Genomic DNA, 13,393 nt, shown 5'->3' on the forward strand with positions numbered 1-13,393 from the left:
TAATTCTTTATCATGGCAATAATACTCAATAATTTGCCCTTAAATGAGTTCTAAGCCCTTTTTTTTACTTCTCCACCATCTTGTTCCCTTACCCAACTAGATAGGCCTCAATCACTCTGGCTTCTCTTAATTCACTATACTCTTTCATACCATTTTTTCTGTTGGGATGCTCTTCACTGCCTCGCAAACTCTTATGCATCTCTCAAGGCCCAGTATAAATGTTATTTCCTCTGTGAAATCATTACCTACTATTCAAGGAAGAGGGGGTTGCTTTCTCCTCTGTTTTCCAAATGGACATTTATTCATAATTATTATATCATGCATTAAATTATTTGTTTACATGAGAGATATTGTAGTATATTGACAACAGTTTGCCATCTAGAGTCAGCCTAAGTTACCTCACCGGGTTTTTATATTAGATGATGTAGGTAAGTACTCAGTCCTTTATATGTGTTTTGCTAAATGAACAAGCGATAAAAATTTTCACTTTCCTCTACATGAGTTGATAACTGAAGGATATCCTTCAAATATATAAAATAATTTACTTTTAAATGAAATGAAAGAAAAAAAGAAAGCACAAGGGTAATTATATGTCTTGGTTTATTTACATGTTCAATGTTAATCTCTATAAAGTAGGGATTCCATATCCCATATACTGACAGTAATGTCATAGAATTTAAAAGTATAACGTCATCCCTAATGACTTTTAAAAAGTTTATTTTTAAGTGCTAATAATGAGTCTTTCATTGGTGATCTCAAGTCTCTTTTTAAACATATTTTTCTTCAGATTTTACATTTTTAATTTTGAATCCCATCTTTTTCGAAATCTGTCGTTTTGCATAAAAGGCATGATAAGTTATAAAACTAATAAAATACGTTCTTAGCTGGAGGAATAGTTGTTACTTCAAGGAGAAACCCCACAGGTGGCACTTTAAAATGAGTAATAAAAGGAGTTTAAAAAGAGGGACAAAACAGAGGATATGAAACCAACCCCTACATCCCCTATCACTAGCGATGAATAAATAACTAAACCTAAAATAAGACCAAGGTAAGAAAATCTAAAATAAGCCATGCCCCTGAAATAAGTGCACTGAAGGGTTACAAGCAGAAAGAATTACTAATTTAAATATTCAATATTTTTGGTTTCACAGATCCAGACTGTAATATAATCTTCATGCAGATTCTTTGAATGTGTCTTTCATGAACAGTTTGGGAAGTTTCTACACAGAGAATTGGGGGGTGGCGGGGGAGGCAAATCTAACTTGCATATACAGGATAAATACATACTTTTCCCATAAATTATATTTGGATGGGGGTACATTATTAAAGCAACATCACTTGAAACAAATATCAGAAAGCAGATTTTGTGTTTTGCAATAATTTTACACTGACTGAAAAGCTACAAACGTTGGATCATAATCACTGAGACCCGGAGTGGAGCAGATGGATCGTTATCTAAGCGCACAGGCTAGACCAGCAGAGCTCAAGCATCTTTCTACCCTTGGAGCTCTACGGGCCTTGTTAAGTAGGTAAATTTTCTGTATTATTCACCATAAAATGTCCTCACAAACAGCGTTATAAACAAGGACAAAACAGATGTGCACTTATATGTGTATATTCTCTATATACAACATTTCAAATTTATGCCTTGCAAATCATTTAGAGAAAAACTATAGTATAATTCCAGATGGCTGCTTAATTTTATCATGAAATTTATTTCAAAATCTTCATATATTTTACCACTGATAAACTATCATGGCAAAGATATATGTGATTGATTAAAATCAATGTTTACAGCAGGTGGTCAAATTACACAAATCTGCTTTGCTGTGAAGCTGTATTAAAAAACACTGCTCATAAAACTAATCTGCCATTTTAAGGAAACAGTTCGAGCCAATCCAGTAGCTGTTGCTTTCTTAAAAAATTTGACCATGCCCTACCAATATGCTAATACCCATCTGGGACATAATCCATTAAAATAATCCAAAGATGCCAAATGAAATGAGGACCAGATTCTTTCATTTGATGACCCAAAATAAGCTGAAAACATTTCTAAAGCTTTATTTTTCTCAACTATTTTATGTTAAGTTTTATATTATGTTGGAAACTTGTGAGCAAAATTTCATGCTGACCACAGAAACATCTAAATTCTCTTACACCAGGATTTGTAATATACTTAAGTAAGACTGGTGAATGTTTCCCAATATACCACCTGCCCACTCTAGTTCACAGAACCCAACACTATTTACAAAGATGGCATCTAGGGGATAAATAAATTATGCAGATGATAACGATCAGAAAATAAATGACTCCCATTGACTATCTCATGTTTGGTAACAGTGTTGATGGGAACAATGTAGTGACAGAACTGGATATCAAGATATGCCATCTACAGCTGGCTAGTAATATGCTGACATCAGCTTGCCACAAGCACAACCAAGTGGATCATTTTGTTAGAATTCATTACTAAAAATAAAATTAAAATAAAACAAATCAGAAGAAACTAAATAAAATAAATTGGTTTATATTTTAAAAGTCATAGATCTGACTTCAAGGAAATACTTATAAAATCTGGATTCCTATCAGAAACTCTGATTGTTGGGGGTAGAAAAAAATGGGTGACCGGTTTTTGAATTTTTTTTTTTTAGTTTAAATAAATTGAATTTTTAAAAAAGAAAAAAACCAGAAACTCTAAGGAAGTAATTTTTTTAAGTTTTCAAAATTTCGTCTCATGGAATTTTTAAAAATCTAGTTAATAAGTGTGTGTGCATAGCACTTATATATATAGCTATATATATTATTTTGGTGTATATATTTACATATATATTTTTTAGATGGCATTTTGGTTTTATCACTCTAGCAACATTGATATTGTCACAACACTTGCTGGTATAATTTGAAGTCTTTAACGTTACAGGAAAAAAAGTGCTATTAGGCTTCGGGAAAGACGGATAGGTTATAGTCCATAGGATACGGAACCACCAAATTTATATCCAAGTACAAGATGCTTTGAAGTTTCTTTATCATTTATTTGGCTAACTCCTTCCATTGCCTGTGGGCAACTTCACCTAAATTTAAATATGCACAATGTTGAGTAGGATTCTCTCTTTAAAGCTGAAAATTTGTTTCAGTTCTCATCCATCTAAGAACTTGCAACTTTGCTCTGTCCATCAAAGGAACTCTAGCATTTCTGGTCACAGAGTGGGAAACAATTTATACTCATGATACTTCCTTGGTACCTACAGGGTGAAGACTCAAATCCTCTACTAGGTATTCAAGACTCTTTTTCATTCATTCATTCAACATTTATATTGAGTACAATTGCATCTGTTACAATGTAAGACTATCTACAATATATCCAATTTTATGACTCCTACTTTATTTTACACCTGGTTCATAAACACACACACACACACACACACACACACACACACATACACATAGCACTCAACTGGACTGACCTGCCTACTCCTTCCTCAGATACACTCTATTCCTTCCCATTATTGCTGTTTTCCACACACCATTTTAGGCAAGGATGACACTAAGCCAAAACACACAGACTCAGAATCCCTATCTTCAAGAAGACTGCAAGCTTCTAAGGGTAGAGACTTTCTTTGTTAAACTCTTAAAATCACTCTCTCAACAGTTCTCATTATTTCTCAATAATTACTTATTGGAAGAAGAAATACCTGTAATATATAAGATTATAAGAAGCTAATTTAATATGTTGCATGGGTGCCTTTAAATAAGCTGTACATAATAAACCATGGCACTACTACATAAAAATATTTTGAGGGTTTTATGCAGCATAATATCCCTTTTATTAAACTGATAATAAGAGATACTACACTTGATCTTAGCCAAAAGACAGAGAAGCAATATAATATCTCCTTTAAATCCAATTGAAATAACTGCTCTGAAAATTGCAAAATTCACAGATTCTCACTGTCAGTGTTCATAGATTATTGTTTATTGAAAAGAGTAAAATATTCTTCAAGGCACATTTTTAAAATTCTAAATTTGCTTAACGCTATGAGTAATTATATAATCCAGCATCTCTAGTTTTAAGCCAAATCATTTCTCTATGCTTCTAAAAGTCAAATCTGTCCGATATCCCAGCATGATAAGTAACATCTATTAGTTTGGAGAGGATACACCCCCATGTGTAGTAGGTTCTGTTAAACATTCAGTATTCTCTTTGACAAATGACCAAGAGATTAGTTTATCTGGACACAGAATACGACACTCTGGAACCCAGTAGTACATTGGAATGACCGTTATTCTTCCAAAGCAAGTTAACCCATCTGTACAGAGCACACACTGGCCAGTGCTCCTGAACTATCTCTTACCCTCCTTACTTGTGTCCAATTTCTGGGCCTCAGAAGGCAAATAGAGAATGCCAACAGAGATCTGCACTCCTTAAAGTCAAAATCAGGAGAGATTAAGCAGGGTTTAAGAATGAAGCAAGAGACTTTAAATGAAACTCTTTAAAAGACATATTTCTTTTCCTTTGTTCTCTTATTAAAAGAGTAATCCATGGAAGTTATGGAGCAAGGCAAGAGAGAAAAGGACAAGGCTGCCTCCACCTTAGCCCTTTTTCCCATGGCTGCTGCAGGTGTTTACTTGACCCAGACTTCCCCATGGCAACCTTACACAATGTTGTATAACTCTTATGACAAAGTCTCTTAAATCACCCAACTGCAAGATTGAAAATTTAATATAAAAAATATTCTAGAGGGACAGTGGAGTAGGTATGGGTGGGTTCCTGTGTGGGTTGGAGGAAAAATAGGTACTGTTGTAAAAAATATCCATGCAGTTTTAGGCTTAAGTCCATCCATGGAACTTCCCTCACATTTCAGTAGGCCATTCTGCCATTCCAAATCTCTGCCAACAACTAATCTACAGTCAGCATGTGTAAGAAATCGGATGGCAGTTACCTTTGGTGAGGAAGGAGGTACACAATAACTGAGCAGAGAAGTTTGGGGTGCCAGTCATGTTGTGTTTCTTGATTTGGGTGTTTGTTACACCAGCATGTTCACTTTGTGGGAATTCATCAAGTTTTTCACTTATGATTTGTGCAATTTACATGATACATATTTTTAAATTTTCTAAAAATAATAAAATTAAATCTGCTACCAAGTTAAACATCTAACACTTTCCCTACTGTCAAATGACTTCGAGCCTTCTCAATTTCACATTTTATTTGCCAGTACAGAAATGGCCTTCATGTTAAGTCCTGAGAAGAAAAAATGATGCAACAACTTGAAAATTAATAAAGAAAATATGATACTTTCTGTCCTAGTATTACAAATGATGTATATCATCTAATATAATTAATGTCTACAGTTATGAATCTATTTATTTTTCTTTAAACCACCAGAATAGTACTATAATATCCCAGTATCTCATAAAAAATTCCCCTCCAGGGACTTTGGATATCAAAGACCATGACTTTTCACTGGGGGCTGTTTCTTTCTCTTATTCACTTCTTTGAAGTTTAGCAAGAACCAGTGTTTAGCATCCATGATCCTCTGCAACACTAGCCGTGCTACATGGAAAGAAGAAGGCAATAAGGCAACAATTTCTACACTAGGATTCCAGCCTAGAAAGTAGAAGTGTGATTTTGTTCCTTTCCCTTTGCAGCATCCTGGGCTCTACTAAAGTGTATTGTTAGTGATCTCTCTTTAAAATACCAGTTTTTCATAGCTATTCACTACAGAAGAAATTCCAGTTTAAGATAAGTCCACCTTGTTCCCTAACAAGGGAAGGAAGTATTTATTATTATGCTATCAGCATAAGAGAGATGACCCATGGCAGCTATTTGTATAGCATGCCTGGTTGGCTTGCCACTCATGCCTGCCTCCACTGCTCTCTTTTCAGGGTAAAGCAAGACAGAAAGGAAGTGGATTCTGGATAGAATACTCAGCATTTGAAATATAGAAGCACCCAAGCTCCTCTATGGGTATGGAAGTAAAACATATTTAATTACCTAGGACTGTTTCAGTTATGAGTAACAGAAAAAGGGAAGTCATGGTGGCTTGTGGGAAACAAAGGGGGTAGGGTAATCTATAGGCTTAAGAAACTGAACATTCAAAAGGCTCTAGATCCAGGGCCTCAAACTATATTGATAAGGACTTGGTCTCTTTTCTTCTCTCAGGTCTGCTTTTCTCTGCGTGGGCTTCATTCAGTCAAGCTTACCCAGGGAGTAACAAAATAGCTGCTAGCAGCTCCAGGCTACATTTTCTACTTTCAGCAACCACAGTGGAAAGAGCTCCTCCTTTTCAATAGTTCAACCCTAGGATTGTTCTGCAAGGTGTGATTCCCACCCTCCCCCGCAAACCATGCTCTGTAGGCACAGGAATTGAATAAAGTCATTGTCTAGGCCTGGATCATAGCCATGTAAGGGTCTAGGTAGGTGCTCATCTCTTTCAAAATATAAACCCTAAAACTGGGAGCAGGGTGAAAAAAAAAAAAAACAATGTAAGAGAGAAAGGTAATGGGTTCTAGGTGAGCAAAAGTAGATATTCAGTAGTAGGTATATTCAGATGAGTATTTTAAAATAAAATGTCAACTTCCTAAGGACAGTGGAAAAAAACACAGTATATCAATTTACAAATAAAGTAATCACAGCTTTGTTCAGTGTCTTGTGCCAGTCTGAATTAATGTTCCTAGTTCACATTGTCTCTGACAAAGACACTAGTCTGCCTCTCCAAGAAGTCTCCTCTGAAGACAAAGTCCCATCTTTCCCTCTTATTAAACTACCTACTTAAGCCCTTTCACACTCAGCCTGTATCTTTCATCCAACTTTAATTCTACTACCATTTAAAATATCCTCCATCATTATTTCTTCTAAACTTTGTCTAAAGCTCAAGGAGTGCTACGTAGAATACAAAAGACAAGACATGATCTATATACAAGTTTACACTTTAGATAAAATTAAGAAAGGAAGTATATATATAATTTCAAAAGAATAAACTCATTCCTCCCAGGGGTCTATTAGTTAAGATACTAGAATGACATGATAATAAGATGGGCTGTTGACATCCTGTGCTAGTACTATATTAAGAAGAGACTTGGAAAAAGGAAAATCTTTGAAAATGTATCTAAAAATAGCCTGCCAATTAGATGCTTTCCACAGAACTTACAAAGGAAAGATTGTGGCCTCTTCTTCACAGATTTTTAAGAACCAAGAGAGATGTTTTAGGTTAGTTTGAATGCTATTGGGCCTGGAGTCAGGAAAACAGACTATATATAAGGCTTCCCAGGCTATAAATTCAGGGACGGTCAAACCACTCAGTGATAGGATAATCTACAAATCAGTTGTTATATGAGACATTCAGGAACAGGCTAAGTAAAAAACTTAAAGACAAATTGCAGGGTAAAATCCTGGACTGCTAGAAGATGGAGTCTTTTACCCAATTTTACCTGTTGTTCTCGTTATTTTACTAGTGGTTATATGGTAGATTCTCTCTGAGAAAAAAATAACGTCCAGTATCAAGTATTGTGAAAATAAAATGCCCCATAAAATCTGTATGATGGTATCCTTATTTCTTTAGGGATCTGAACATTCTAAGCTTTCAGGCTTTAGTGTGGTTTTCTAACATAAATGGTTTTCTAACCCTTTAAGACTGACTGCTTCATGAAGATCTAGACTTCCTTTTTCCTCTTGAAGGTTACAATTTTTATATTCATCTTTCTGCCAAATTTCTGTTGATTTCCACTTTTACTTATCAATATTATAAAATAATTTTTAGCCTCATTCTTGACTAATTTCTTTCTCAGATTGCTGTTGGATTTTGATTTTCCTTTTCTTAGAAAACAAACCTAGATTAAGGGGGATTTTTCCTCCTTTCATTCAAAAGGACTTGGTAAAAATTCCCAGCCCAGCAATTGCCATCAAATGATTTAAGCTATTTACTATTAGCTAATATTTTAGTTTCCTACTTCATCTGCTTGGGTCACCATCATAAGTGAGGATAGTTAGGAATGTACTCCTAGAAAAAGAAGTGTCTCAGAGACAAATACTGGGAGTGCTCATCTATGTATTGTTTAGAAAGAAAATCATGGCCAAAGATGTGACCTGACCCATTCTGGTAGGTATATCCCTATTGTGCAGATGGATGTATCAGGGTCTCCTTGTCAGATGCCATTGAACATCACATTACATAACTTACTATCCTGTCCAGTCAAGTGAGTTCTTGCATTTCCCATCCCACACTAGGATATGCTATCCAGAGAGCCCAAGATGGGTACAGGGATTGAGCTGCAGTTTTTTAAAACAAAATAAGTCATTTGAGAGGAAACACTTCAGGGAAAAGTTGAAAAAAATGTCAAATCAGACATCTGACTGAACTATCAATATAACGGGATTAAGCAAAAAGGAAGAATTAGAAGAGGCAAAAGAGTAGAACCAGAGGAGAGAAAACAGGTTGAAAAAGAAATTCAGGTGGAGAGTTGAAAGTGGAGTATCTGGAGGAACATCCTTAGCTGGAAAGTGTAGCCAACTTTACAAATGATGTCTGCAGAGTCAGATAAAAGGGAAAGAACAGTTAAGGGGTAGCCATTCCATGCTTTTCAGAGTCTTCAATAATGAGTACTCTGACCAGATGTGGCCTTGAGGAGTCTAATTTTATACACATGTCCTGTGTGTTTGAAAATGTGTGTTTCCTGTGTGTTTTCAATGTGTTTCAATGTGAGTTCACTGCTAGACAGTGATCTGTTCTTGATGTGTGATGAATCAGACATCCTTGCCTGAAATGCTTCAGGACAGACCTGATATGGTGAGGAATGCATGACACAGTGATAAAATGCTGCCCTCTGGGTCAACAGCCAGAACATCCTTCTCTGAGATCAAGTCTCTGTGTCATCTCCTTTTTACCATAAAAGAAAATGGAGTCTAATTTTTGAAGCTAGTAATGAAGTTTGGATTGTTAACATTCCAAGTATTTATTGAACATAAATAACTTTGTGACTCTGCAATTAACTTTCTCAATATTCTTTTTGCATCATCTCTGCTTTTTTCTTCCTTCTTCCAACTTAAAACTTACCAGTGACACAAAACTCACCCCAATTCCTCTATGTCCTTCTTTGATGTAATTGTACTGGGGAAAGGAAATCAGTCATCAGGGGAGGCTGCACTGAGAAGCAATATTAAAGGAAGTTCCTTTTAAAAGATCTAAACCCTGATTACACAACAGGACTACCACAGGTGGCGGTGCATCCATTCTCTTCCAAGACACTCAAAAGTCTAGCCTTCCTCCTCCTGGGTTAGGAAACATGGCAACCTGCAAGACTGAACCAGAAGGTCCAGAAGGAACCTTTAACACTACAGCAATTTAAATGAATTTACCTAGATACCCAACCAGGAGGGTATTCCTGGGAGAGGGTGAGAATGGGAGAGTAGGCACTCAGTAGGCACTCTTTTTCTTTTTTTTAATAATTTGTGTAAAGAATGCTTAATTTGGTTGAAGCTTGTAGTTGGGCTACAGAAAATTTAATTATTTTTTTACAAATTACTTAATGGTCCAAGAAGTCATTCTGCAAGAAAAAGTCATTTGTCACTATATTCCAGTAATCCACTCAGCCCAACTCAACCAGACCAATGGAGAAAAACATCAGAATGTTATTCCCTGAACTTGATATATTTGTAAGAACTTTTTGATGGAAAGAAAAAACAAAAATCAATATAAAATATTCTGTAAGTAAGCTTCTTGCTTTAGAATCTTGAACTCTTCAAACAAAATATGGTAAAAACAAAAATAACAAAACAGTATTGCCAGCAATTAACTAGTGAAAATAGAAAATTCTTATTTGTACAAATGATACATACGAAAGAATGCATAAAGCTAGTCATAACAGGCAGTTTATCATTCCTCCAAAGCTACACCTTTTTTTATTCCCTTCTTCTGATAAGAAAGAAGCTTTAGGGGAGACATTGTGTTCAACTAGATGAATGTTGTTTGAACGTTGTTTAAATGTTTTTCATGCAATACAGGTCTTTTATGTAAACGTTTTTCGGAAATGTGCTAAAAGTTTTCTTACAAGAAATTTAACTTAGCTCTGTTTCTAAAAATACTGTCTGAAAGTGGAATCCAATCTCAAAATTCAAGAGAATTACTTGTTACTGGTTTGATACAGGCGGGGAAAAAAAAACCCCTCAATTTCAGTTTTAGCTCAGATTATAATATAAAGGAATCTCACTACATTCTTTTAATTTGAGATCATTTCCACAACATATCGGCTTAAAAAAATCCTGCCTTTGCCATCAATCTCCTTAGCTTGCTTGTTTCTTCTGTCCTATTAACAGCTATTAATGGAGATAGACATTTAATCAGCATTGGGAACTTCAATCAAAATCTTCAAAATAATTGAAAGAAATTAAAGCATATGTGCTTTTTACTTGATTATTTCAATCCATTTTATTTGTGGCTAGTCTTTTCTGTTACATTTACTTTTTCATTTCAATCAGCTTCAATATAAGTATGGATATTGAGTTACTTATATTACTTTAAAAAATATAAAATCTACACAGGCACTTTACTAGTTTCTTTACTAGTAGAAAAGCCATTCAATAACTCTGTGAGCTAATATTTATTGTCTCCATTTTACAGATGACATAACGGAGACTATTAAAGAAATTATTTTGTCCAATCTATATCCAACTCTCTATAGTTTCAAAGTATTGCTACTTTGTTTGAGATTCTAAAGCAAAACAATAAAAAATTTGAATGCTTTTAAAATGTGAGAGGCATTACTAATCACATTAAGTTAAAATAACTGTTAAAATTTCACTTGTCTCAAAAACTGCATCCCCTTTTAGGTGTCATCTCAACTTGCTGTGTCTTTTCCTTACCACTCCTCCCCACTTTTCTCATCTCTTGGTACCTTTCTTTTCATAATGATTTATACTTTGCTTCACCTTCTGTAATGCTATATTTTCAAAAACTCATCTTTATCCATTCTAATCTGTCCTTTCTACTTGAACATCTTTCATCCCCAAATGCCAAATTTCTTCCCATTATAATTTATATATATTATCACTTGGTTAGACTTGACCCTATTTGTCCCAATTTTTAAGAAGCCACGGATAATATTCATGTATCATGTTGTAGTGCTCTGTCACCAAGATAAAAGTTATAGTTCACAACTTCTTTAAGTCTGGTGTTTGCAGTTTATGTTGGTGCAGTACTGTGTACACATAACCAAAAATCAATAGGAAGTTAATGGAAAGCAAATATCATAGGGAGAATCAGGGACTATACTTAATGTACTCATAGAGCAAGAGAGAAAACATTTCAAGCAAATGGATAAAAACAAGTTTGGAAAGTTGAAGAAAAAATGGATCACTTGTTTTATATGATGCTTACCTTTGGAATCTATAACTTGGCCTTAGGTTCAGTATGCTTTCACTCTCTCATCCTATAAAAAATGTCTGTTTGGAACACCTTGAGGGAAACACCCAGATTAAGATGATTCACCAGGGTGTGCTAGGAGGTTCATGTATCTTCTTATTCTCAGAATTCTAAGAAATGAACTCTCAAAGGCTTGAGTAGCTCTCAAAAGATAGATGTAATGAACAGCTAAAATAGAAAAAGCCAAGTTCTAAGTTGCTCCAGCCACTGACACCTCTATCCAGAGAGGTAGAATAACTCCAGCCTCCTGAATATTCCTATTGACCAAAATGCTGCCCTTTAGAAAATTAAGAATTGGCTTCTAATAGAAAAGGCAATTTTAAATTATGATATGAATTATTCATAAGCATTTCCTGAGCACTTCATTTACGCTCCGTATGTACCCACCTTGGTGTTACATATCTCAATTATACATTCACTGGTTTATAAAAGAGGAGGTTGCATAGCACAATGGTTAAGACTAGAGGCTTTGGAGTCAGGCAGAGTTTGATTCAAAACTGCCTTCAGCCTTCTGCTGTAAAAGTCTAATGCATAAAGTTGTGTGAGAACAACAACAACAAAAAGAATATAGAGTATTTCACCAACTATTTTGTGCACAGTATGTGGACAATAATGTAATCTAATGTTATTATTTCTACCTGACAGTCATATTAAGTTTCCTGTTATCACTGTAACAAACTACCACAAATTTAGTGACTTAAAGCCAAGCTGATTTATTATCTTAGAGTTCTGGAAGTCGGAAGTTCGAAATGGGTCTCAGTAGCCTAAAATCAAGGTGTCAGCAGGACTGCATTACACCTGAGGCTCTAGTGGAGAGCTTGTTTTCTTGCCTTTGCCAGCTTCTAGAGGCTGCCTACATTCCTTGGCCCATAGCCCTCTTTCCTTTTCATAGCCAGTAATAGTCTGGCTAGTTTCTCACATCAAATCACTCTGACTCTAATCCTTTTGCTTCCCTCTTCCACATTTAAGGGCCTTTGTGATTACTTTGCACCCACCCCGAAAATACAGGATAATTTCCTTATTCTAAAGTCAGTTGGTTAGTAGCCTTAATTCTAACACCCCCTTGCCATGAAATTATGCCAACTTAATTTATTCACAGATTTGAAGATTAGCAGGTAGATATCATTGGGGTGGGCCCATGCTTCTGCTTATCACATACTGAGCAGTTAAATAATATTATTTAATTTACTAACCATAACATTTTAAAAAGTTAGGCATAATAGGAAAAGACTGATATTTACAAGATCCCTTTTCAAAATAACCCAGTGATATTAGATAACAACAAAGTCAGCCAACTGTATATGTACTGTTCATTAAACTAAACATATTTTATTATTATTTTTACAAATAAAAAAATTTCTGTGAACAATAATCAAATCCAATTGTAAACTATAGAAATGTAGAAATATGTGATGGTAGATGAATTTTCACTAGAAAATTCAATTTTTTATAATTTTAAGAAGCAATAATACAGGTTACTTGTGAACAAAATTTTTAATTAACCTTTAAGATTAAACCCTTGTGCTAGAAATGAAGGGGAGATACAAAAGTCATAAAAGAACTATGCCTCTTGGAATTTTCTATCTGATCTCTAAGAGCAGCCATTCATTTCCCAAGCCAGTAAGTAGCATGTGAACCGGTTTATATTTAAGTACATTAAGTCTTTCAGAACTACTTCCAGAGTGAGACAAATATGGACTAGAGTCCTCAGGGACAAGGCAGGATTTCTGAGCAGCTACCTACAATTGTGACTCATTGTTTTCTCTTAAAGCTGGTAAATATTATGGACTCACTTCTCTTGTCCAATCTTGACTCTGAAATACAATTCTAAGTTTCCACTGACCCCCTGAAGCCTGTGCACAAACTCCAAATGTGTCTACAGGCTTGGTGAAAAAGGTCTGTTCTGTTAGAGAATTAGATATGATTAGACTGATGAGGAAAAGAATAAGTTTCTAAGGACAAGGAAGCATCCAAAAATGCCC

General features: G+C 35.0%; 1 pseudogene; it reads right to left on the reverse strand.

Moving 5' to 3' along the window:
* Positions 1-3,730: 3,730 nt before the first annotated feature.
* Positions 3,731-3,880, reverse strand: LOC114238985 (U2 spliceosomal RNA; annotated as a pseudogene).
* Between the last annotated feature and the right edge of the window lie 9,513 nt (positions 3,881-13,393).

Source organism: Balaenoptera acutorostrata, chromosome 14 (genome assembly GCF_949987535.1).
Source record: "Balaenoptera acutorostrata chromosome 14, mBalAcu1.1, whole genome shotgun sequence".
NCBI lineage: Eukaryota > Metazoa > Chordata > Mammalia > Artiodactyla > Balaenopteridae > Balaenoptera > Balaenoptera acutorostrata.